At 36.6% G+C, this 24,556-nt stretch overlaps 1 protein-coding gene and 1 pseudogene across 6 annotated transcripts in view; both read right to left on the reverse strand.

Annotated features, from left to right (window-relative positions):
* The window catches only part of ACBD6 (acyl-CoA binding domain containing 6), a 236,353-nt gene that overhangs the window by 79,615 nt on the left and 132,182 nt on the right, over window positions 1–24,556 (reverse strand). The gene's annotated exons all lie outside the window — the stretch shown is intronic.
* On the reverse strand, window positions 8,062–8,153 carry LOC129469288 (uncharacterized; annotated as a pseudogene).

Consider the following 24,556-nt stretch of genomic DNA (forward strand, 5'->3'; position numbering starts at 1 on the left):
CAGGGACACAGCAATAAACAAGCCAAGTTACAGTCTTTGCCTTTATGGAGTTTACAATGTAGTTTACATATTGCAAAATAGAAACAACCTATATATCTAAACAGTGGGATGGCTACAAGTATAGTATACTGCAGGCATATTATACGATACTAGGTAGTCATTAGAAATTATGTTAAAAAGAATATGGATATGAAAAAATATTAATAATAAAGTAGGTTATAAAACTATGTAGAGCATGGTCCCATTTTCGTTTTAAAATTGTATCTCTACCTACAAGAAAAATATTTTAAAAGCATGAGAATGAAAACAGGGATTATCTTGAGGATAATATTATGGATGACAAAGATTTTCTTTTGTTTGCATTATCAGTTTTCCCTCTTTTCTGTATAGGTTCCATCAGGATATAAATATGCTGCTATCTCTCCAAACCTTAACCATCCCTCTAATGCCCCATTTCTCTCCTCTTTACAACAAAATTCATGAAAGCGTTGTCTATACTCTAATTCCTCCTTCTCATTATCTCTTGAACCCACTTGAATCAGATGTTCACTTCCACTATTCTTCCTGTTATTGTCAGGAAAACCAATCACTTGTTTTTGTAAAAATTTATAAAATATATTATTACTTTGTAATAAGAAAAAGTTACAGTTAAAATTTATTTGTATGCTCTCTGTGGTCATGGTATTATTGATACACTCTCTGAATTGGAATACCATCTACACGCTTACAAACTTCTTCAGTGATTTAATTATTACTTAGCTGTTCCAAGGAAAAACTCATCAAACCAACTAAAATCATGGTTACTTGTAAGTAGCTCTTTGCAATTACAAGCATGATAGGCTTACCTACCACTTCCCAATCCATTTCTTGTTTGCTCTGTTCCTCAGATCACCATGCCTAATTTGGAGCTTTTGTGTTCAGATGCTATGGGCTGAAGTGTTCTACTGTTTAATGTGAAATGTTGAGATTTTTGATCTTTCAATTTAGGGAATGTCTACCTAGAAATCAATTAGAGCAAGGACATGAACATAAGAACCATGACTCCAATTACAGAATCGACTGGCAAGTGGGGAATAGAAAGACAGGAGGCCAACCAGACTGTCCTCTAATTAGATTATCTATTCTGCCTTCCAAGAGTAGTAGAGAAAAGGATCAGTCTTTAAAAAAGATATCAAGAATTTTCAACTCTGAATTGTTTGTATGCGTCTAAGCACCTTGATAAAGGATAGGTATTTGAGCGAAACAAAGAAAAGACAATTATCTTAAATTATTATCTAATCCAATTGTAGTGTTTAGGGACCCAAAAGTAAGTTGTTCTTCTCTTACTCACTTTTTGTATGCCTAGCATATAATACGCACTTAAGAAATATTCAATCATGAACATAATTATTTGGAATGATTATGACTCACTAATATAAAGCCCGTTCAGTTTTAAATTATTATTAATAATTATCTTAAGTCTACTATAATACACTTACTATTATAATTATGATGCCTTAATAAACCACATCACCATGTCTCTATAAAATCTTTACTCTGTTAGTCTTCTTTGTGTGTTAAAATGGAATTGATATTAAAGCATGAGTATAAGCTCAAACATTTTTTCTCAATAGTCTCAGAATAGAATATAGGAACCTAAACCTTAGTCTTTGCAGACATTCTGTTTTAAAATATATTACAAAGAATAAATGGAATTGAATGTCAAGAATGAGTAAGTGAAAGCTTTTACTCATCTGGTTTACAACTTATATCAGCTAATTTTTCTAGATTTAAATTGATTAAATTTTTTTTGTTGTTTCATTTCAAATGACCACACCAGAAAAGGGTTGTTTGTCATGATTATTTATGTTTTTCCCTTCTGTTTATCTTAAAGGAAATGTTCAAACTTAATAAATATGAAGTTGTTATAAACAGCAGCAGAAACTATTCTAATGAATTAAAATAGGTTTGAAATCTTTTTAGTAGATGAAACATTAGGGTAAAATAAAAATATCCAGCTGAATTAAAAATAAACAAAATTACATAACAGAGTTAAAATGTAAAAAAAATTCAAGCATGCTTAAAATCAAAGCTATGAAAGCATAAAAACACATAACCTAAATACTTCAAATATTTAAAAAATCTTATAGAAAAAGTTTATTCCACCTCCATATCCTGTTTCCAAATAAATATTAAAAACCTATAAGCAATATACATAAATGACAAGATAATATACAAAGTTTAAAGACTCAGATTCTCCAACAGGAAGGGCAAAAAGTACCCATAATCCTCCTAAATGATTCTTTACCATACCTTTAAAATGGTAGAGAATCATGGAAGCTCCCTTCCATTTGGCCTGTTTTTCTCTGTTCTGACTCTTATAGGATTCTAAACTATCACCCAATACTTTGAGATTGGATTCAAAAACAGCTACTCCTCTTTATAAGTTTAAGCAGAACCTTGAGCCTTCACAATCGTTACTTAAAACTGTCTCCCACGACCTCCTTCATCTTTTAACTGTATTATGTTTGTGTTCTTCTGCTCCTTTGAAGTTAAGGATCACGGTATAATTTAACTTTATAGACTACGATTTCTTTTATCCTTTGTATTTGAACAAAACTTTGCATATAGTAAAAGTTAAGTAAGCATAAAAACAAAACAAAACAAAAACAAACAGGCCAGGTGTGGTGGTTCACGCCTGTAATCCAGCACTTTGGGAGGCTGAGGCAGGTGAATTGCTTGAGCCCAGGAGTTTGAGACTGGCCTGGGTGACAGAAAGACACCCTATCTCAAAAGAAAAATAAACTACTTGCAAGAAAAGTAAATATAGTTGGCTTTCTTGATTTTTGGCATTTTCAAGTACCCTGGAATAGGGCCCAGAGTAGGGAAAAAATGCTGATGAGGACCATATTAGACACATTGTGACCAGTTGGCTCTGTATAGAAGAATTCTTCTAGCTGGTTTGAGAAAGCAATGAAAGGCCTGTCTTTGCCTATGAAATACGAGATGCAACAGAGGCAAAAGAGACTGAAAAGTTAAAAAACAGCAAAGAGTAAAGAGCACAAATGGGTAAGAGGCCAGCAGAGCCTAATGGTAATTAGAAGGAATGGGGTAGCAACAGTAGCAGGCAGCAGAAATTAGAAGCTATGACAGAGGTGGCAACTGGTAGACATTTTAGACCACAGAGAATAGCCAGCCATAAAGAGGACTGGGCTGCATGCCAACCAGTAGATTTTAGCAATCGCAAGAGAGAAAGGGAAGCTTCAGCCTTATGTCTCACACCAGCTATAAATACCCATGGTATAGTAAAGTGATTTAAGAAGGAAGCAATGAAGTATGGAATATATTTTTAAAAAGTATTTTATAGAAAAACAGTTAAAAAATAAAAGGCAGAATGTAACTGTTCAGCTAACTGAAATGAACACTTATCTAGAATGTTTAACCTTCCAGTGCTAGAGAGTTGAGACTTCACTGCTGTAAAGAAAGAAAAAGGAGCAAACACTGACTGAATACCCACTGTGTGCTGGAAATTTTACAAACATCATTTCTTTTCATTCTCACAACAACCCTATTATGTAAACACTATTATTCCCATTTTCAAAATGAGTAAAATGATGCTCAGAGACGTTATATAACTTGCCCAAGGTCCCAGGCCCTTCTAACAACAAAATCTGTAGTTTCTCAACTATGCTACTAGAAAAGAGAAAGGAGAATCAACACAGATAATACAAATAAAAAGAAATGCAGTTAAAATTTTTTATTTTTTTCAGGTTAAAGACAGTAGGTGGCCTAAGTTATGGTATCACATACAGCATGCTTGTGTAATTCCTATTACCAAAATCTCAAAACTGACATATCATCAGAGAGTAAATAATCTTACTCTTCAACACTATACGTTCTTCTTTACCTCTGCCTCAGTTGATTGCTATACTTTTTCATGTTATACATATTTTGAGAAGCTGGAGCTTAGTCTCTCTATATTTGTATTAATTTACCGAGCTGGTCTAGCATTCAAAGTTAGGTAAATAAGAACAAGGCCAAACTCTTTGAAGGGTGTCTTGCTTACTGCATAGTTTCTATAACACTATTCAGTAAAAACTCAGCATACCTTAATCCACTCTATTCTAAATCCCTTGATGGTGAATGAACAGAAGTACAAAAGAGAAATCCAGGAAATAATTATTTTCATTCATATTCTCATTCATCTTTCACTTTTACAGTGAAAATTTACATAGTCTGTTAGGCCCACAAAACAGTTCCTCCTCTACAGAAGGTGCTATGAAATAGGCACTTTCATTAGTTGTTAGGAGCATACATTAGTATAAATTATTTAGAAAATGAAAAGATTTATAAATCTTTTAGAAAAAATAAAATCATTTCCTTTCACTTAGCATTTCTAGAAAGATATCTTAAAAATACTTCAAATATTTAAAAAACCTTATAAAAAAGTTTATTCCAGTATTATCTAGAATAGCAAGGAATTAGAAACAATCTAAGCGTCCAACAACACAGGGAAAGTTGAGTCGATTATTATGCAGCAATTTCAAATGATGGTCATAAAATATTTATAACTTAGAACATCACTACAATATTATTAATGTAAAATGGAATTATAAAAAATATTTTTATACTAAGATCTAAACTATATAAAGGAAATAAACCAAAAAACACTGTATATTTAAAAATGTTTTAAAAACCTACCACAATGTGACAGTAGGTCTACGTGGTTTTTTTTTTAACTTTACTGTATATTCTGATATTTCTATTATGAACAAGTGCTATCTTTGTAATGAAAAATTTTAAAACCTTGGAATTTTAAAGTTACACTGTTTTACAATGTAGCAAAACCTAGCCTGTAGCAGCTCCCTGAAAACCAGCAGCAAGTGCTGGAGATCTGAAATTCTGAAGCTAAAATTTTAGAAATCCCATCCAGCTTGAGAGATATGGTAAGCATACTGGATGAGGGATATAGGTAGCAAGTGTTGACAGGCTAGATCGGTTAGATCTAACAAGATGGAATTTAACAGACATAGAGAAAAGATCCTGTACCAAGGACCAAGTAGTCACAAACTACACGGTGGAGTAATCTTAGGAGAAACATAAATAGAAGATTTAGGGGCTTTAGAAGACTGTGAGCTCAGTGAATTTTGATGTAGCTACTCAAAAGCAAATTAAATTTTAGAAATATATTAACAGGTGGATACTGTTAGAATGAGGAAAGTGATAGTGCTTATGGTAGGCAGAAATCCAAAGTAAGCCCCAATGACACAGGCCCTTGTATAATTCCCTTGCCTTCAGTGACGGTGGGACCACTGAATGTGATGGGAAACCACTTTCATGATGCAGGGCAGAGACGGAATGGAGAGAGCTGGCCTCAAAGAAACAAATAGCCATGTTGACCATTTTGTGAACTGCCTAAAGAGAGGGATGGTGTCTAGGAATGAGGGCCTCAAGTAACTAAGAGGACTACAAACTCTAGATGAGAATGAAGACTTATGAAGCCTTGAGCAGAGGACCCAGATAAGCCATGCCATAATGCTTGACCCATGGAGACTGTGAGAAAACAAATATGTGTTAAGTTGCTAAATTTGTGGTAATTTATTATGCAGCAATAGAAAACTGATACAGACTGGGCATGGTGGCTCATGCCTGTAATCCCAGTACTTTGGGAGGCCAAGGCAGGAGAATCACTTGAGCCCCGGAGTTCAAGACTAGCCTGGGCAACATGGCAAAACCACATCTACAAAAAATACAAAAATTAGCCAGGCATAGTGGTGTGCACCTGTAGTCCCAGCTATCTGGGAGGCTGAGGTGGGAGGACTGCTTGAGACTAGGAGGTCGAGGCTGCAGTGAGCTGTGACTGTGCCACTGCACTCCACCCGGGGTGATACAGTGAGACCTTGCCTCAAAAACAAAAAACAAAACAAAACAAAACAAAACAAAAATAATGAAAAGCGAAAAAAATCCAAACCCAAACTAATACAGAGCTATTCTTTTCTAGGGTCAGATAATTCCTGCAGTGTTAGTAGTAAAGAGCTGTGGGTGAAAAGTACCTTGAAAGATATACATAAAGAACCTGAAATAGGCTTTGGCTGGATGGTAAAGTAACTTTAAATCATGTCATGTTAGGAATGAAAGATGAAATATCTGAAAACAATAAAACTGTTTGCTTCTATACGGCTACACATTTCAGAAGTAGGAAGAGTATGAGAAAATTATAGGGAGTCAAACACTTAATTTTTCAACAGAAAGTTTTTTTTTTTTTTTTTGAGACAGAGTCATGCTTTGTCGCCTAGGCTGGAGTAAAGTGGCATGATCTTGGCTCACTGCAGCCTCCCCCTCCTGGGGGTTGAAGCAATTCTCCTGCCTCAGCCTCCCGAGTAGCAAGGATTAAAGATGCCTGCCATCATGCCCAGCCAATTTCGTAGAAACAGGGTTTCACCATGTTGGCCCAGCTGGTAGAAAGATCTTTTCAAACTTAAAACGGCTACCTTAATATTCCTTCAATTCCCTATCCTTGAAAATTTTCAAGCTTAGATGGATGACTGATTAGCAGGCATATATAAAGAGGTTCTAGGCCGGGCGCGGTGGCTCACGCCTGTAATCCCAGCACTTTGGGAGGCTGAGGCGGGTGGATCACGAGGTCAAGAGATCGAGACCATCCTGGCTAACACAGTGATACCCTATCTTTAATAAAAATACAAAAAATTAGCCGGGCGTGGTGGCGGGCACCTGTAGTGCCAGCTACTCCGGAGGCTGAGGCAGGAGAACAGTGTGAATCTGGGAGGTGGAGCTTGCAGTGAGCCGAGATTGCGCCACTGCAGCCTAGCCTGGGCGACACAGCGAGACCCCATCTCAAAAAAAAAAAAAAAAAAAAAAAAAGAGATTCTAAGCATTTCCAGATGGCCTGATGAATAATCTTGTCTCTTAGGCATTTCCATCTTTAAATACTGTATGTGTATAAAGAGGTACTTCTACTTACAGCATAAATATTTGCAGTGCCTAGTGTACTGTAGGCAGCGAATAAATATTTGTTGAATGAATAAATGCACAAAAGAAATATAATGAAAGAAAAAATGAGAATATTAATATCCTAGGATCTAATTGCCTTTTAATGCTCCTTTTGGGCAAATTAAAAATAAAACCTTGATGGCAATGAAAGTAGCAGCGGCTATCTGTGGGAGAAAGAAGTATGTCTTTTTGTAGCAAATAAATCAATATAGAGAAGTGACAAGAGCTCTGGACTATGAGTTTTAGTCTTGGCACTACCACTTTTGGTCCAAAAAATGAACTGAAATGCAATCCTGGGGTTCAGGCTGAGTTAGAAGGCACATTGAGGCAGGAAGAAGTGTACGATCAGGAGAACTGAGGAAATGGGAGCTATTCAGAGTATTAAGATCTAGAGAAGTTTCAGAATTTGAGGTTGTGACAGGAAGCTTGAGGTTGTGACAGGAAGCAAGCTCAAAGATGTTAAGTGTTCAAGTAAGTTAAAATGGAGTATAAATGAATGTAGCCAGGGTTGAGGGGTTTTCACAGACCAAGATTGGTAGGTGTTAGTATGAATGCTGAAGTGTCTGAATAAGGATAGCTTTAGATGGAATGGAGAAGTAAATTGTAAGCCTGCCCCTCCATTAATTAAAAATCCAGTCCAAAAAGCTACCAATTTTTAAACAGTCTAATTCATTTTTTTGATATACAAATGTTCCTTATTTCTTGTCTGCTGTATTCCATAGCCTTCTAAACCTTTATTTTCTACTTATTCAACTGTTTTTACTAAGAACTTATTACAAACTTATTAGGCAACATATCAACAAATAAAATCCGAATAAGCTTTCTTTTTGCTCTTATAATTTTTTTCTCTCAGGTTAATAGGACAAAATATCATTAGGAATCAAAAATATAATTGAATATTACCCTTTTCACTAAAAATGTTATTCACAGCATTTATAGGTGAAGGGGAATTTTTTTCCTGAGTTTTTAAACCCATTTTAGGATGTTGCGAGAGCAGTATCACTTGTTTAATATAACTTTGTATCCTTTATTTAACTTTTCTTATAAAGTCAGCTTTTATTTACTTATTTTTAAAAAATAGAACGCTTCATGAATTTGCATGTCAGGGGCCATGCTAATCTTCTCTGTATTGTTCCATTTTTTTTGTATAATAAAAAACAAATAAAAATTTTTCTTTTTTTTTTTTTTTTTGAAACATCGTCTTGCTCTGTCGCCCAGGCTGGCTCACTGCAAGCTCTGCCTCCCAGGTTCACGCCATCCTCCTGCCTTAGCCTCCCGAGTAGCTGGGACTACAGGCGCCTGCCACCACGCCCAGATAATTTTTTGTATTTGTAGTAGAGATAGGGTTTCACCGTGTTAGCCAGGATGGTCTCGATCTCCTGACCTCGTGATCTGCCTGCCTCGGCCTCCAAAATGCTGGGATTACAGGCGTGAGCCACCGTGCCTGGCCTTTTAATTTCTTAAGTATAAAAACATAAATAAAATTTTTTTTAGTGTAATAAATTTTATGTGTTGCCAAAGCAACCACTAAAGTTAGCTTTTAAAAATGGATTTAATTTTTCCATTAAAGATGGGCTTTGTTCGATTCATATGACCTTGTTTATTAGTGGGCCTTTCTTTTTAATATTGTTTTATCCTGAAATAATAAATCACTTCCTATTCTTGTTAGCTTCTCTTTCTATCCTGCATAGAGTTTTATTAATGTTTCAAATCCTCTTTGGTTTTTCCTCTAAATGTCACTGTAAAACTGATTTTTTTTCCTCACGTCTTGAAATCTTTAAGCTATCATAAAATCACGTAAATATTTTTTTTTCTCTTTGTATTCTAATTTCCTCCTCCTAACAACTGCATAATTTTGATGTAATCAACCAGGCTACACAATAATAGTACAACTAAAGGTGTCTCAATCCTCTCCAGTGACTCTTTTTTTTTTTTTTTTTTTTTTTTGAGCAGGGTCTTGCTCTGTAGCCCAGGCTGGAGTACAGTGGTACGATCATAGCTCACTGCAGCCTCGATCTCCTGGGCTCAAGCGATCTCCCTGCCTCAGCCTCCAAAGTAGCTGGGACTATAAATGCAGGCCATTATGCCTGGCTGAATTTTTTTTACTTGTATTAATAGAAAAGATGAGGTCTCGCTATGTTGCTCAGGCTGGTCTCCAACTTCTAAGCTCAAGCGATCTTTCCACCTTGGCCACCCAAAGTGCTTGGATTACAGGTGTGAGCCACCATGCCTGGACAACTCCTAATTCTGATTTCTTCCCAGCATTTCACTCAATGTGTTAAGAGACCCTAGTTCAGGTATTTGAGAAATCGATCTATCTTTTCTATTGTTACCGAAACACAAATCCTTGGTCAATTCAACATCAATAACCAAAATTAATACAAGGGTATCTTCACTGGTATTCCTTCCTATTCCCTTTCTCCCTAGTAACAGTACACTGTTACTAATCACTCTAAAAAATTTCTTATACTGCTCATTTAAAACACACCCACATTCACCCAAATTCCTTACTCTGAGTATTTATGGCTTCCATAGTCTGCCCAAGCTGTTTCTGCTACCTATCCCTTTCCACACCTCAGCATCCTTCAAATATCACCTAGCCTTTACAGTACAAGATAGGCCACAATTCATAACTGAAGATGTCTCCAACTACGGTGCTCCCTAGTAATCTCTCCCTTTTTTTCCTATTACCTCTTCCAATGCACTTGCAGATGATCTCTCATTATGGGATTTGGTTATAGTCTGGCTCATGATTGTTCTTTAATAATTTAATGAGTTTTCTACTGTCTCAGGAAGCGATGTCAGGGCAGGAACCACAGTTTATACCTCTTGTGTCTCCAAATGTCTTGTTGCATCCAGGTCATGGAGTAAGTATTTAATAAAATATTTGAGTTAAATTTAATAATTTCAGGGCTGTTACTTTTCCTATGTTTATATTGCTGATTTTATTCTTATGGTAATCTGTATGCAGAATTTCTAGTAATTACTCTTAACCATAATAAATAATCCTATAAAATATAATATAGGTGAATTGCAGATATCTATTTCCACAGAAAACTGATAAAAATATATAGGTTTATTCTCAATCTAGACATCTTTATGTCATTCTATAGCTTATATTACTTTTCAGGTATCCCTTTAATCTGGGTGTTGGGTGTTGTCAGTTACCTGCCAGATATTACGTTTTGTTTTTTGTTTTTTTTTGAGACAGTCTTGCTTTGTCACCCAGGCTGGAGTACAGTGGCACAATCCCAGCTCACTGCAACCTCTGCCTCCTGGGTTCAAGCAATTCTCCTGCCTCGGCCTCCCGACTAGCAGGGACTACAGGTGCGTGCCACCACACCTGGCTAATTTTTTGTATTTTTTAGTAGAGACAGGGTTTCACTGTGTTAGCCATGATGGTCTCGATCTCCTGACCTCGTGATCCACCCGCCTCTGCCTCCCAAAGTGCTAGAATTACAGGTGTGAGCCACTGTGCCTGGTCTGATATTACGTTTTTTTTTGATAGGGCAATGAGATACCACTTCTCATCTCTATTAAGATGGCTAGTATCAAAAACATAGAAAATGACAAGTGTTGGCTAGGATTTGGGGAAAAGTGGAAGCTTCAAGTATTGCTAGTGACAATGTAAAATGGTGCACCTCCTGTGAAAATGGCTTGGCAATTCCTCAACAAATTAAACAGAGAATGATCCAGCAATTCCACTTTCCAGAATTGAAAGCAGTGACTTGAACAGGTATTTTTATATCCATGTTCACAGTGGCATCACATACAATAACCAAAAGGTGGGAACAATACGAATATCCATCAGCAGATGAAAAGATAAACAAAATATGGTATATACATACATACAAGTGAATATTATTCGGCCTCAAAAAGGAATGCAATTCTGACACATGCTACAACATGAACCTTGAAGACATTATGCTAAATAAAATAAGCCAAACACAAAAGGAAAAATATGCTACAATTCCATTTACATGAGGTACATGTAGTCAAATTCACAGAGACAGAAAGTAGAATGATGGTGGCCAGGAGGCAGGGTGGAGATAATGGGCATTTATTGTTTAATGAGCACAGACTTTCAGTTTGGAAAGATAAAAAAGTTCTGGAGATAGATGGTAATGACTGCACAACAATGTGAATGGATGAATAAATGAATGCTTTATTATTAATATTATTATTATTTTTTTTAGAGATAAGGTCTTGCTATGTTGTCCAGGCTGGCCTCAAACTCCTGGGCTCAAGTGATCCTCCTGCCTTAGGCTCCTGAGGATCAGGAGGTTTTCACCATGTTGGCCAGGTTGGTCTCTTACTCCTGACCTAAGGTGATCCACTTGCCTCGGCCTCCCAACAGCTGGGATTACAGGTGGGAGCCTCCACACCCGGCCATATTTTTTATAGGTTTTGTTAGATTTGGGTTCAACATTTTTTGGAAGAATACAAGTATTACTCTGCTTCCTACTGAGAGTGGGCCTTAAAAAGCAGATGGCATTTGAGACAGTGTGGATGGAAGTATGTGAGAGACAGTAAGGGTAAACAATACAGGTAAAGAACAAACATGAGCAAAGGCACAGATGGAGCAAGTGTGTGATATGTTCAAAGGAAGAAACTACATTAACTAGAGATAAGATTTTCAATACTGTTCACTGCACTATATACACAAAGTACATCCCATTCAGCCCTGCTGAATCAGCACATCTAGGGATGAAGGCTCAGATACCTTTACTTTTACAAAGTTCCCAGGAAAATTCAATACTTTACCAGGTCTGAAACTTACTGGCTCAGAGAACAGTGTACCTGCAAGTAGCTTGTTCTTGGTATGTCAAGCTCATTCCTACTTCAGGGACCTTTTTATCACGACTTACAGCAACTTCTCTTCATTGAATTCTCAGCTTGTCACTTTCTCAGTAAAGTCTTACCTGATCACTGTTTAAAGTAACCACCACTATTTTATTTCTTAGAACTTAACTGATATTATCTTGTTTGTTTTTGGCATATTTTCGTCATTAGAATGTATGCTCCAAAAGAACGTGAATCTTGTCTTGTTTACTATAATTCTAATGCCTAGAAGAGGTATGGGGTACATAAAAGGTAGACACTAAATATCCACAGAATGAATGGATAAATGTGGCTGACTTAGGAAATTCTTTTTGGAATATTCTTATGTAATATAGATAGAAAATAATAAAATTATTCTTTAAGCTTTTCTTCACTAAGATTGGTTAGTAAGTACTTCTTGAGAATTTCTTTTTGTCATTTTAGATGTTTTACTCTGTGATAGCCCATGTCACCTTACTGGTTAACAGAAAAAATTTGGGCAGCATTTCATAGAAGATAACTGCAATTCTGAACATCTATCCAATCAGTTCAATAATAATTTCCAAATGTACTTAATGGCCTATTAAATCAGTAATTAGAAATCAAATTTTGCTAGGCTGCAAAAGATGTCAGAATTATGTATGCTCAGACTAAGATATTTTAAAATTAAAATTGTATTTAATTAGCATTCCTCAGAGAAAGATATTTTAAAATTAAAATTTTATTTAATTAGTGTTCCCATAATCTATATTAAAAATTTATTTGTATCCTGCTGACTTACAAAAATATATGCAGGGCAGGGTAAAGATACAAAAAGAGCTTGTGGTAGTTAAAAAAATTCAATGACATAAAACAGTTAACAACCACACAAAAAAAAAAAAAGCCCAGCAAAGAAAATGATTTAAGGAACAGAAAAAATATTAATAAAGCAAAAAAATTTTAATATAGATAGTTTTTGAGTGTTTGAAAACATTTCCTCCCTTCCATCCACACTTTTGTGAGTTAATGTATTTCTATTGCATTCCTGTTGTCACTACCACCAAATGCTTTCGTATGGATGAGGCAGATACCTGGTTATTTAAGGAGCAGGACAAATGGGCCAAGACAGCTTTCCCTATCCCCAATTCACCAGGGAACATTTGAGAATTCCACCTGACATGAGGACAGCACTGTGCTCTTAAACAATCTGCAGTTTGATCCGATTGTTCCCCAGTGGGGGAGGTAGGCCACAGCTCACTCAAGAGTCATTGATTGGATTAACAGCCTAATTCCCAACAGATGAATAGAATACTGATGTCTTGTCAGCCCAGATCACAAAAGGAAAACACAATCTGCTTCTACAGCTCAGAGATTTAACCCTCTATTTACCCTGAAGCTACAATGTCAGTTTTGAATACTGTAATTTATTCATAACTATTTGCCTATAAATATTATCAAATGTGGTTTTATCACCACCCACAAGCTTTCATCCCCTTTTACGGTATTTTTTTTTTAAACATTTGCCATGGACTAGGGGATATGGTAACTTAAAAAAATGTTTAAAAACATTGTTTTCAATTTTTCCTGTACACATTAGTCTTGCCACCTAAATTCTTTCCTGGGTCTCCTAAAAAAATGTTAAATAAGCTATTTTATTTAGGGCCCCGATAAAGTAGGACTGCCAATGAAAGAAAAGTAACAAAACCCATGCATTCAAAGATAAAACTATTTTGAGCTATTTTTTCTAGTATAAGTGACTGCTTTTAAGGAGAATGAATGACTGTATTAACGGGAATAGATTCTCAATAAATGTTAGCTTTAGTTTATTCCCCTGCTGCACCTCTATCTACCAGCCCTTCTGTAATTTAACAACTTTTGTGTATGACTGTACAACTAAGAACCAAATAAGAAGGTCTTATTTCTGATATAGTTTTTTAAAAATAAGAATAAAAAACGTCCTCCAAGTCACTTATGAATTAGAATTCTATAATAAAGACATACGCAACATTGTCTCTGAATAGTAAAGTACAAAGATGCAGTATTCCAGGTGGCTTTAATACTACCTTATTTTGTATACCTTTCTGCATGCTGTATACTGTCAATGTAACAACAAAAAAGATTTATGTCAATTGTGAGTAAAAACAATGATAGTAGTGGCTAATGCTGTTTACTGCAGTAGGCAATTTTTACATGAGTTCTTTTATTAATCCCACCCAACCACCTTATGAAATAGGTACTAAGTTATCTCATTTCACAAATGAAGAAGCTAACGCTTAGGTTAAGTAACTTGTCCAAGGTCACATGATTTGTAAGTGGCAGAGTCAGAACTTAGAAGGTCTCTGGCTCCCAACCTTATGCTCTTAAATACGACTGGGATTTCATGGGTTTCTCTATGTATCTTCATATGTATATGGAGGTTTTACAGTATTCTAATCTTTTTTTTTTTTTTTTTTGAGACAGAGTCTCGTTCTGTCGCCCAGGCTGGAGTGCAGTGGCGCAATCTCGGCTCACTGCAAGCTCCGCCTCCCGGGTTCACGCCATTCTCCTGCCTCAGCCTCTCTGAGTAGCTGGGACTACAGGCGCCCGCCACCACGCCCGGCTAATTTTTTTGTATTTTTAGTAGAGACGGGGTTTCACCGTGGTCTCGATCTCCTGACCTCGTGATCCGCCCGCCTCGGCCTCCCAAAGTGCTGGGATTACAAGCGTGAGCCACCGCGCCCGGCTACAGTATTCTAATCTTAAGATTTATTCTTCTCTTTGAGTATGTTACCATTCTTTTGGGAAACCATCTTTAAGTGCATGTCCTGTGCTGACTTTTCTTTTTCTTCAGGACATTTCATCAAGGATGTCATAATAGCTCACTAAAATTAGCCATGTCAAAACCAGAGCTCATTATTTTTTTGCCCATGGCTTTGAAGTCATGTTCAACTTCTCTTTTATTTTTTATATTATCTTTCCTCAAGTGAGGTTGATTGAATTCTCCTTCTGTACTATATATATCTCTGGTTCTTTCTTCTTCCACAGTAATGAACTCTATCCAGGCCCTCACTTCCTAATCCACTAACTCCTACAAGAGCTTCCTTAATAATTTATCTAGTCTCCCATCCCTTTTGCAAGCATTGTCTTAGGCATGCCACTACTCTGTTTAAAACTTTGAAGCTTATTCCAATTGTCTTCAAGTCATACAAGAATTTCTAACTATGGATTTCCCTAGCTTCGAACAGAATCTGCCATATTGCTATAATTTTTTTTTTTTTTTTTGAGACAGAGTCTTGCTCTGTTGCCCAGGCTGGGGTGCAGTGGTGTGATCTCGGCTCACTACAACCTCTGCCTTCCGGTTTCAAGCAGTTCTCCTGTCTCAGCCTCCCGAGTAGCTGGGACTACAGGCGCATGCCACCACGCCTGGCTAATTTTTTTTTTTTTTTGTATTTTTAGTAGAAATGGGGTTTCACCATATTGGTCAGGCTGGTCTCGAACTCCTGACTTCAGGTGATCCACGTGCCTCGGCCTCCCAAAGTGCTGGGATTACAGGCATAAGCCACCGTGCCTGGCCTATTGTTATAATTTTTAAGACAGGGTCTTACTCTGTCACCCAGGCTGGAGTGCAGTGGCATGATCACAATTCACTATAGCCTTGACCTCCCTGGACTCAGGTGATCCTGCCACCTCAGCCTTCCAAGTAGCTGAAACTACAGGTGTGCACCACCACGCCCAGCTGTTTTTTGTACTTTTTGTAGAGATGGGGTTTTACCATGTCGGCCAGACTGGTCTTGAACACCTGGGCTCAAGCTATCCACCTGCCTCAGCCTCCCAAAGTGCTGGGATTACAGGTGTGAACCACTGCACCCGGCCTATTGTTATAATTTTTTAAATTAACATTGTAAATACATGAAGTTTACATCAGTTCAAATATGATACTATATCATATAATGAAAATAGATTGTTGGCTGGGCGTGCTGGTTTCCACCTGTAATCCCAGCACTTTGGGAGGCCACGGCAGGTGGATTGCTTGAGTTCATAAGTTCAAGACCAACCTGGGCAGTATGGCGAAACTCCATCTCTACAAAAAAAAACACAAAAATTAGCCAGGTTGTGGTGGTGTGTGTCTGTAGTCTCAGCGACTTGGGAGGCTGAGGTGGGAGGATGGCTTGAGCCTGGGTGGCGGAGGTTGCAATGAGCTAAGATTGAGCCACTGCACTCCAGCCTGGGCAACAGGCTGTCTCAAAAAAACAAACAAACAAACAAAAACAACAACAAAGATTGCTTATATTAGGTATTATGATATTATATATTATAATCTAATTTCTTATGGTTATACTTCTATCATAACCATTACAGTAAAAGACACTTTTGAAAACTAACAATGACTGACAGGAAGAGAAGATTACATTATTTGGAAAGAGACAAGGAAAAAGCTCAACAAACACCAATTTAAAAAATCATTCACAAGATATCAACAGCATAAAAGATTTTTAATGACACTACTGAGCTTTCCACAGATCTTTCTTGATTCAGACATGCTGTTCTTTAAGAAAATTAAAACATATTTATATATCTTTTTACACAACATTTTATATGTGCCAACTTATTTGAAACTAACATCTTGAAATAAGTAAGGTAGGTATTAGTAGCTATATTTTGTGGATAAGGAAACCCAAGTTCAACAAGATTAAGTGACCTGCCCCCAAATGATAGCATGCCAAACAGCAGAGTTAGGGCTTAAATTTATGTTCCTCGATACAAATGGAATAAGTAAACAAACGGCAAGTCTTGAGATATTAATGTCTAATTCCCATTTTTAGAGCACAAGCAAAAGTTATTGTTCAATTTGGACAATAAAACACAAGCTACTAATATTCTGGCTAGCCAAGATCCCTCTGCATCCCTGCCCCAAATCTGCTGCTGACATTCATTCAGATAAGCATGAAGAAATCCAACTAAGAGAAGAGAGGACAGCCTCAACAATCAAAAAAGGTAACTTTATACTAAGATTAAATGATCTAAAACAAGTGTTTTGAAGATACAAATATCACAAACACATTCTATCACCAGCACACATCAAGACAGGTCTCACTAGAGGTTCCCTAGAAGCTGGAAGACCTTCAGGAAGATGATCCTCAAAGTCTTCCTCTTCTCAGTATATGACAGAAGGAGCAACGGTGTGCATGAAGAAGCAGAAGTGCTTCCCTACAGGTGAACGACTTGGCAAGACTTTCATGGTACTAGAGACTTGATGCTCTTGCCAGCAGAGCTTATTTCATAAGCTCTTGTAATTCTTTGGTCGTTCATATTGCGTTAACTCTTGAATTTGGGGTAAAATTTTATAGTCCTCAATAACATAAATTGGGCATACAGAAATCATTGTTCTGGATACCCTGGTCAGGGATAAAGTTGCCTAACAATGCTGGAAAGTATGGTAGCCATTGAAAAAAAAATTCCTTGAAAGGCATGTTGTTTTTAATAGAGGTTTTCACATTTTACATGTCTGCAACTTTAGACTTCTATCATGTAATACAAAAACAGCATTTTAGGGCCGAATGCGGTGGCTCACGCCTGTAATCCCAGCACTTTGGGAGGCTGAGGTGGGCGGATCATGAGGTCAGGAGTTCAAGAGTAGCCTGACCAACATGGTGACACCCCATCTCTACTAAGAATACAAAAATTAGCTGGGCATGGTGGTGCATGCCTGTAATCCCAGCTACTCAGTTGGCTGAGGCAGGAGAATTGCTTGAACCCAGGAGGCAGGCATTGCGGTGAGCCGAGATTGCACCATTGCACTTCAGTCTGGGCAACAGAGCAAGACTCCATCTCAAAAAAAAAAAAAGAAACTCACAGCATTTTAGCATGTATTCTAAAATAAGTGGTATTAACTTTGGTTATCCTTAAAAAAAAAAGTAACACTAGCAATATCATACAGAAGACCAAAAAAAAAATCACCCCAAAATAAAAAAATTTTAATAACAAAATCAAATCAATGATGTACTCTTTGTGGTAAAAGAAATATATTTTGTCTGATTATGGAAACCAGGTTAAAGACGAGGGCTTGAACAGTTGTGTCCTGAAACTAGCAGACTGCAGGTTTTATAAATACATACAGAAATAATTAAAATATAAGGGGTTTAGAGGGATTAATCTCCTTTGAATAATCTCTGCCACAAAGCCTGTAAAGACACTGCTGGCACTAGGCCCATGTCAGACCAGCTGTCGGATATCAGAGCAGTGGAGAGATTAACTGCTACCACTTCTGCACTGACCTCCTCTATGCAGTCTTCTCTGGACTCCATCTTCAGTACTCACTGCACCAGAAGTAAACTTTAGCTTAATAATACCAGTACAGTGTGGAAAATTATCATTTGACTTGATTTACCTATCCTTTGCTGAGGATAAAAAAAAGAAGAAAGATGGTGCTGGAAGGGAACCACAAAATACAGGGCTCTGAGGACTCTAGGGAAATGCAGAACGGCTGGAAGGGAATCACAAAATACAGGGCTCTGAGGACTCTAGGGAAATGCAGAACGGCTAGAAGGGAATCACAAAATACAGGGCTCTGAGGACTCTAGGGAAATGCAGAACGGCTCCAGAAAAGTGCTGATTACCTGATTTCATTCATTTAACCCACGGCAATTTCAAAGTCACCTTTAATTATTTTCAAACTGAGTTTTAAGTAATGCAGATAGTACCCTTAATCCCAAAGGAAGCATAAAACGACTGATAACTCTTTTAAAATAACATTTATTTTACTTGAAAGCTAGCCACAAATTCAACGTATATTTTTTAAAAGGTGACAGTGCCAATAAATAAAACAAAAATATTTATAATACTGAGTGAGATGGATTTTTTTTGGCCCCCCTCTATCGCTATTATACAGTATTTCCAGGACTTTAGAAGGAAAGCATTAAAAAAATAGCTTTGAGGATGACATGAAATCAATGTATGTAAAACCCCCTGTAAAAATATAAAGTGTTACACAAATATAAGATGCCTGTATTATTTTATGAAAAGGATTTGTTAGGATGGAATTTACTTGGATTGATGGAAGAAAAGTGTTAAAAGAAAATTATGAATTACTACCAAGCGTTTAGACATTTAGAAGATATACAGGTACTCATCATATGTATTTTTCCACCAGAAGAAAATGAGACTGGTTGCTGGACTACCTTCTTTCAGTGGGGTCCATCCTGGTTCCTAAGCCTCTTTTATTCTTGTTTTGCTGTTATGACTTTTGGATAAGTCAACAAATCTCTCTCTTAGAATTTCTTCTTGTCAAATAATGGTGATTTTTTTTTGTCTCCTATTTATTTCCAAAATGCATTTTAAGAACAGATGAATAAATGGCATGTAACTCTAGACTCTAGAGAAGACCAATATGTCAATTCTAAGTATTTTTAAGTAAAATATTACGGACATAGAAAGTGAGATATTCCAGATAACACAATTATTTACTATGCAAAAATAATCAATTTTAAAAAATCAGAATATCAAACATACTTTTTAATTTTTTATTGAATAACAAGGTACTTTGGGTTTTTACATAGATAAAGGCAGAAGTTTTGATAAAAAGAACTTTTTTAATAGGATATAAACAACAGCTTTATTATGCAATTGGTTATAGAAAACACATTCAGTTTCTATTTTTTAAAGAACACACAGGGACCCAAGTTTTCTCTTCTGCACCTTCTCTAAAATGAAAGTTCTATCTTCATGTTATTTCCCCCCTTCAGACTGGGTTTTAAAAACTGCCAATTAAGGAGACAAATGTCCAAAAAATGCCCATCCACTCAAGACTGTATTGGTATCCATCAGCACATTTGTCACCTATTAGGATGCTCTCAGATGTTAATGACTTTCAGAACTAACTGATTTGATTCAAAATCTGAACCACTAATCCAGAGGTATCTCTTTTCATACATGCCCTTGGCCAGTGGTTCTCCAACTGTGGGTCCCAGACCAGCACTATCAGTTTCACCTGGGAACTTGTTAAAAATGGAAATTCTCAGGCTCCACCAGAGACCTAATGAGTCACAAACTCTGGGGTGGGGCCCAGCAATTTGTTTTAACAAGCTCTATGTAATTCTAATGCAATCTAACATTCGAGAACCACTGCCCTATGCTAGTAAATTCTCTGTAAAGGAGCGCTATCTTTTGGACAAATAGAAGTCAACCTTTGTGAAGTAATTATATGTGACAAAAAATTTATTAAAATATTATTTTAAATAATATCTTATTCCTTACTTTTAAAATTTAAACATACTTGGCAGAATTTCTTTTCATCTTCAAGTGAAAGGCTACCCATCAAGGAGAACATTATCGTCTGGTACACTGTTTTTATAGTTCTATAACATAAACTGACATTTATTGGAGCTTCACATAAGGTTTTTCCATCAACGGATGTGTTGGAAGAGTAATAACCAAGTATGCTGTGTTGGGCAAATACCTACACATCAGGACACTTTTCAAAGCCATCACGCAAAGGGGGGTCAGTTGAATTTTTTTTTACTGCACAGGCTAATGCTTTAAGAGTGTCTTGATGGAATCAAGGAAATTGGATTGTCCCCCCATTTGCTGGGCTAAAACAAGCCTTTTTTATTTATCCCATTAGAGGAACACAAGAGAAACCTTTTAAATGTCACTAAAAATTTCCCTGCTTTGCAAAGCCCAGTCAAAAGGGTTTTAATTTTCTCTGAGAACTCTTAAGTAATGCAGTATGTCAGGGTTTAATAAATTGTAGGTGGGGATAGTTTTTGTTACAAGTAACTTTATTTTATCCATTTTTTTTTTAAACAGGTGCTTAGATATGCTTAGGTTTCTTTATATTGAGAGGATGTCAGAGCGCTACCTTAAAGAGCAGAGAACTAGACCTCAGTCCAAATAACAAACAAATAATAGAAAAATATCTGTAAAATCTGTAAACACATAATGGAATCTGTAAAATATTTCAAACAAATTTTATTGACACTTTTTTAAAAGAAAATGTTTTAAAATGTATTAAAAGTAATGATTAGTACTTCTATAAGTGATGCTTCCGTGTTGAGCTTCTTGAATAATTTCTTAAGGGATTTGGTCTTGAAGAAAGCCAACCCCAAAGGAGAGCCCAGAGATTAGGCATTCAACAGCCTTCCAATAGAGATAGTATCTAGCAAAAACAGATACTGTATTCCCAAGCCATGCAGATAAATGCCTATAATGGGGTAAAACCCCACATTTTACAACTTTCAAAATACTATAGAAACATCAATTAATAAAACCAGGGTTATTTATATGTTATATGGATTACATACATCCTTAGAAACATAATAAAGAGGTGGTCTACACTTACTTTCTCTGAACATATATTTATTTTGCTGTATCTATTGAACATTCTAGGTTTTATGTTGTTGCTGTTGATTCCCCCCACCCCCGATCAATAAAATATTAAAAGTACTGCCAACCACAAAATGTTATAGAGGGAACACCACAATAGGGAACTTTTAAAAAATGAGAATCTATTCCAAGATAGACACGTGACTATCTATAAATGAAGGTGGTTCCTCTCCTGAATCATCACCTTAATAGAAATATCTTTAATCATACATACAAAATGACAGAAATGTACATTATCCATTCCCTAGCTCCCCACACCAAATGAAGAGAAAAAGAGAGAGGGAGAGAGAGACGAAACTGTGCTAAAGGCAAAATACTTAGTATTTTCAAATGGAATAATGAATAATTAAGTTATAGCAACTATTCTTTTATTACGTGCATTTAAAAAGTACTTTTAGCTCACAACAGGGCCAGATGGTATGAGATTCAACAATGAGATAGCTCTACAGGGAAATCCTCAGGCTGCTAGTGCCACTTTACTAACTGCTGTTTTTATGTTTTGAGTCCACCCTATGACCACAGCTGCTCCAGAGGGAGACCAAATGCCAGCTGACAAAAGGTGAAACAGGATGGGAAAAAGAAAGATGACCGTTTTGTCATGTAACAATCAGCTATCCCTGTACCTTAAATAAATATGCTTTAATAATTAGAATTCATATTCAAGTGCTAGTATCTTCTTTTATGGAAACCCCAGCTTTACTACTTAAGTTCCTAATGCATTCACTATTAATCATTCTATCCTTCATATATAGGGAGATGTAGTTTTTCTTTCCTAGCTGTTGGCAAGGACAACTCAGAAGCTCCAGATAAAATTCTGAGTTGTTAGGCCTTAAAAGTTGAGATGGTTCAAAGTCTCCACCAAATCTATCAACACTGGTAAAAATACTACTAATTTAAAAAAGAGAAACTAATAAGCAACCAAAGGGAAAAGAAGCTAAACATGGCAGTAAGGAAGTATATTTAGAAAAGAGATTACGTAATGAATATTTAATCATTACAAAGATCCTGCCATTGGCTTAACTTCATCACTGTTGGCATAGAATCTATGCTAATCCCAAATCCCAACACTCAGGTGACTAGAAAAGTTGAAAAACTTTAATATTCTCTTTGCTGGGACACAGGGATTCTCACTCTGAATTCTTGCATTCCTAGGACATCCATGGAAGGGCTCTGGCAAATGTATTAACTTATTAACATATTTTGCAAAAATTTAACATGTACGTCCTTTTTCTCTGGTGTTCGTAGCTTTCCTCATATTCTTCCTAAAATGGTTAAAGACCACTGTTGTGAGATAGCAGTACAGATTAAACAGGATTGGCCACAAATTGGTAATTGCTGAAACTGGATATTCTCTTTATTTTTGTACCTTGTTGAAGTTTTTGTATTTAAAAGGTTATTTTTAAAACGATTGTGTGAAAAGAATTCATTATGTACAAAATAAATTTTGATAGAGGACTGTGGAATTATCTAAGTGAACTAATGTGAATACTAATTCTATTTTTCCTTATGAGCTAAGTGAAAATGAAATAAGAGATTTGTAATTTATAAGTGCAGAAAACAAAAGTATGGAAATTTTTCATGTCAAAGCCTTCAGTGAGGCAAGTTAGTTTACTTTTGAGTTCCTTATTTTGTTTTATAAAATGTTAAAAGTTGATGCAAAAGCAGGAAAAAAGGAGAGAAAATGTAACGGGCAAAGCAAAGACTGCAAAGAGAAAGTGGTGGTTTGGTCCTTGGGAGGGAGGAGTGAAAGGAATGAAGTGATGGGTCTAATCAAATCACTTTAAAAAGCAGCAGCTTCTGAGTTAACCTTGCCAATCAGAGTAAGCAGGAGCAGGAGCAGGAGCGGGAGCATGCTTGTGCACATTAAACTTCACATGTGTCCTTGAACCTATGGTGCACTTCCTCCTCCCACAGCAGCCAGGGAAGACTTTGTAATGCTCACCCTTAGAGAGAACCTTGAATTCCATTAGAAAGCTCCACAAGACGGAGAAACCCTCAAGTGGCAGCTTGAACCACATAGACAGCTCATAACCCTTTACTGATATTAGAAGTGAGCTCATGGGATTAAGTCGGCAAGTACTAGAAAATTAAAAAGTATGAACACACTGACAAATGCCATGATACCAACAAGAATACAAGATATGTCTAAGCCTTTTTTCCTGCTTTTTCTTTACCTTTTTAAAAAAGGGGATGGCAAATATTTAAAACAATGTTACAATAAAGACTGGGCACTAAGTCTACAAAGAAACTCCATAACTTGTCTGGCTAATATTGGGCTAATATAATATCTACATCTATACAGTGATTTCCTATAAAACCATTCACTTATTGATGGCCTAGCACATTTTACAAATAAGCTACACTTAAAAGTAAGAGGAACAGTAAAGGCAGATACCTTGCCTTTGATGTCACATCTATTAAGTTACAGCTCTACTTTGTTTCTTACCAGTGATAAGACATCTTATATAATGTACATTTTTAGTGTTACATGTTTAAAAAGGGACACTGATTCAGTAATGAGCTACTAGGTTGGTGAAACTAGTTTGGAGAACACTTAGGAAGAAAATGTCTACTGTCTTCAAATAACAGAACGGTTGTTACCTGGAAGGGAGATATGACTTTTCTTCGTAGTTTTAAGAGTCAGAACCAAAACCAGAGTGAGTTATAGGTAGGCAGACATAGATTTAACAGGTAGGAGAAATTTCTAATAATTAGCACTTTCGGAAACAGAATAGGCTATTTTGTGAAGTAAACAGAAATCTTCAGACAGGCTAGCTGGCTTAACCATCTTTTGGAAATTCAGCGGAGAGGAGTCCTGCATTAGGTGGGAGTTGAACCAGATGATCTTTAAATTCCTTTCTACATTTTTTTTTTTTTTTTTGAGATGGAGTCTTGCTCTGTCGCCCTGGCTGGAGTGCAGTAGCGCAATCTCATCTCACTGCAACCTCTGCCTCCTGGGTTCAAGTGATTCTCCTGCCTCAGCCTCCCGAGTAGCTGGGACTATAGGCGTGTGCCACAATGCCCGGCTAATTTTCTGTAGTTTTAGTAGAGATGGGGTTTCACCGTGTTAGCTGGGATGGTCTCAATCTTCTGACCTCATGATCCGCCTGCCTCGGCCTCCCAAAGTGCTGGGATTACGGGCGGGAGCCACTGTGCCTGGCCAATTCCTACTCTTAAGATTTTACAATTATTATTTATTCAAGGTCATAGTTAGTGGCAGAATAGAAATTAGAATTCAGGTAACGTGACTCCAAACACAGTCTTTCCAAACACAAGGTTATAAACTCCTCAAAAGTCTTCAGGCAAAAATATAAAAGACTGAGGTCAACTGGGTCAGGGAAACTGAAGAGTTCAAAGCCTGTCAACACAGGGCAGTAGGTACTTAGCTCTAGTTGATAGAAGAACA

Source organism: Symphalangus syndactylus, chromosome 12, assembly GCF_028878055.3.
Source record: "Symphalangus syndactylus isolate Jambi chromosome 12, NHGRI_mSymSyn1-v2.1_pri, whole genome shotgun sequence".
NCBI lineage: Eukaryota > Metazoa > Chordata > Mammalia > Primates > Hylobatidae > Symphalangus > Symphalangus syndactylus.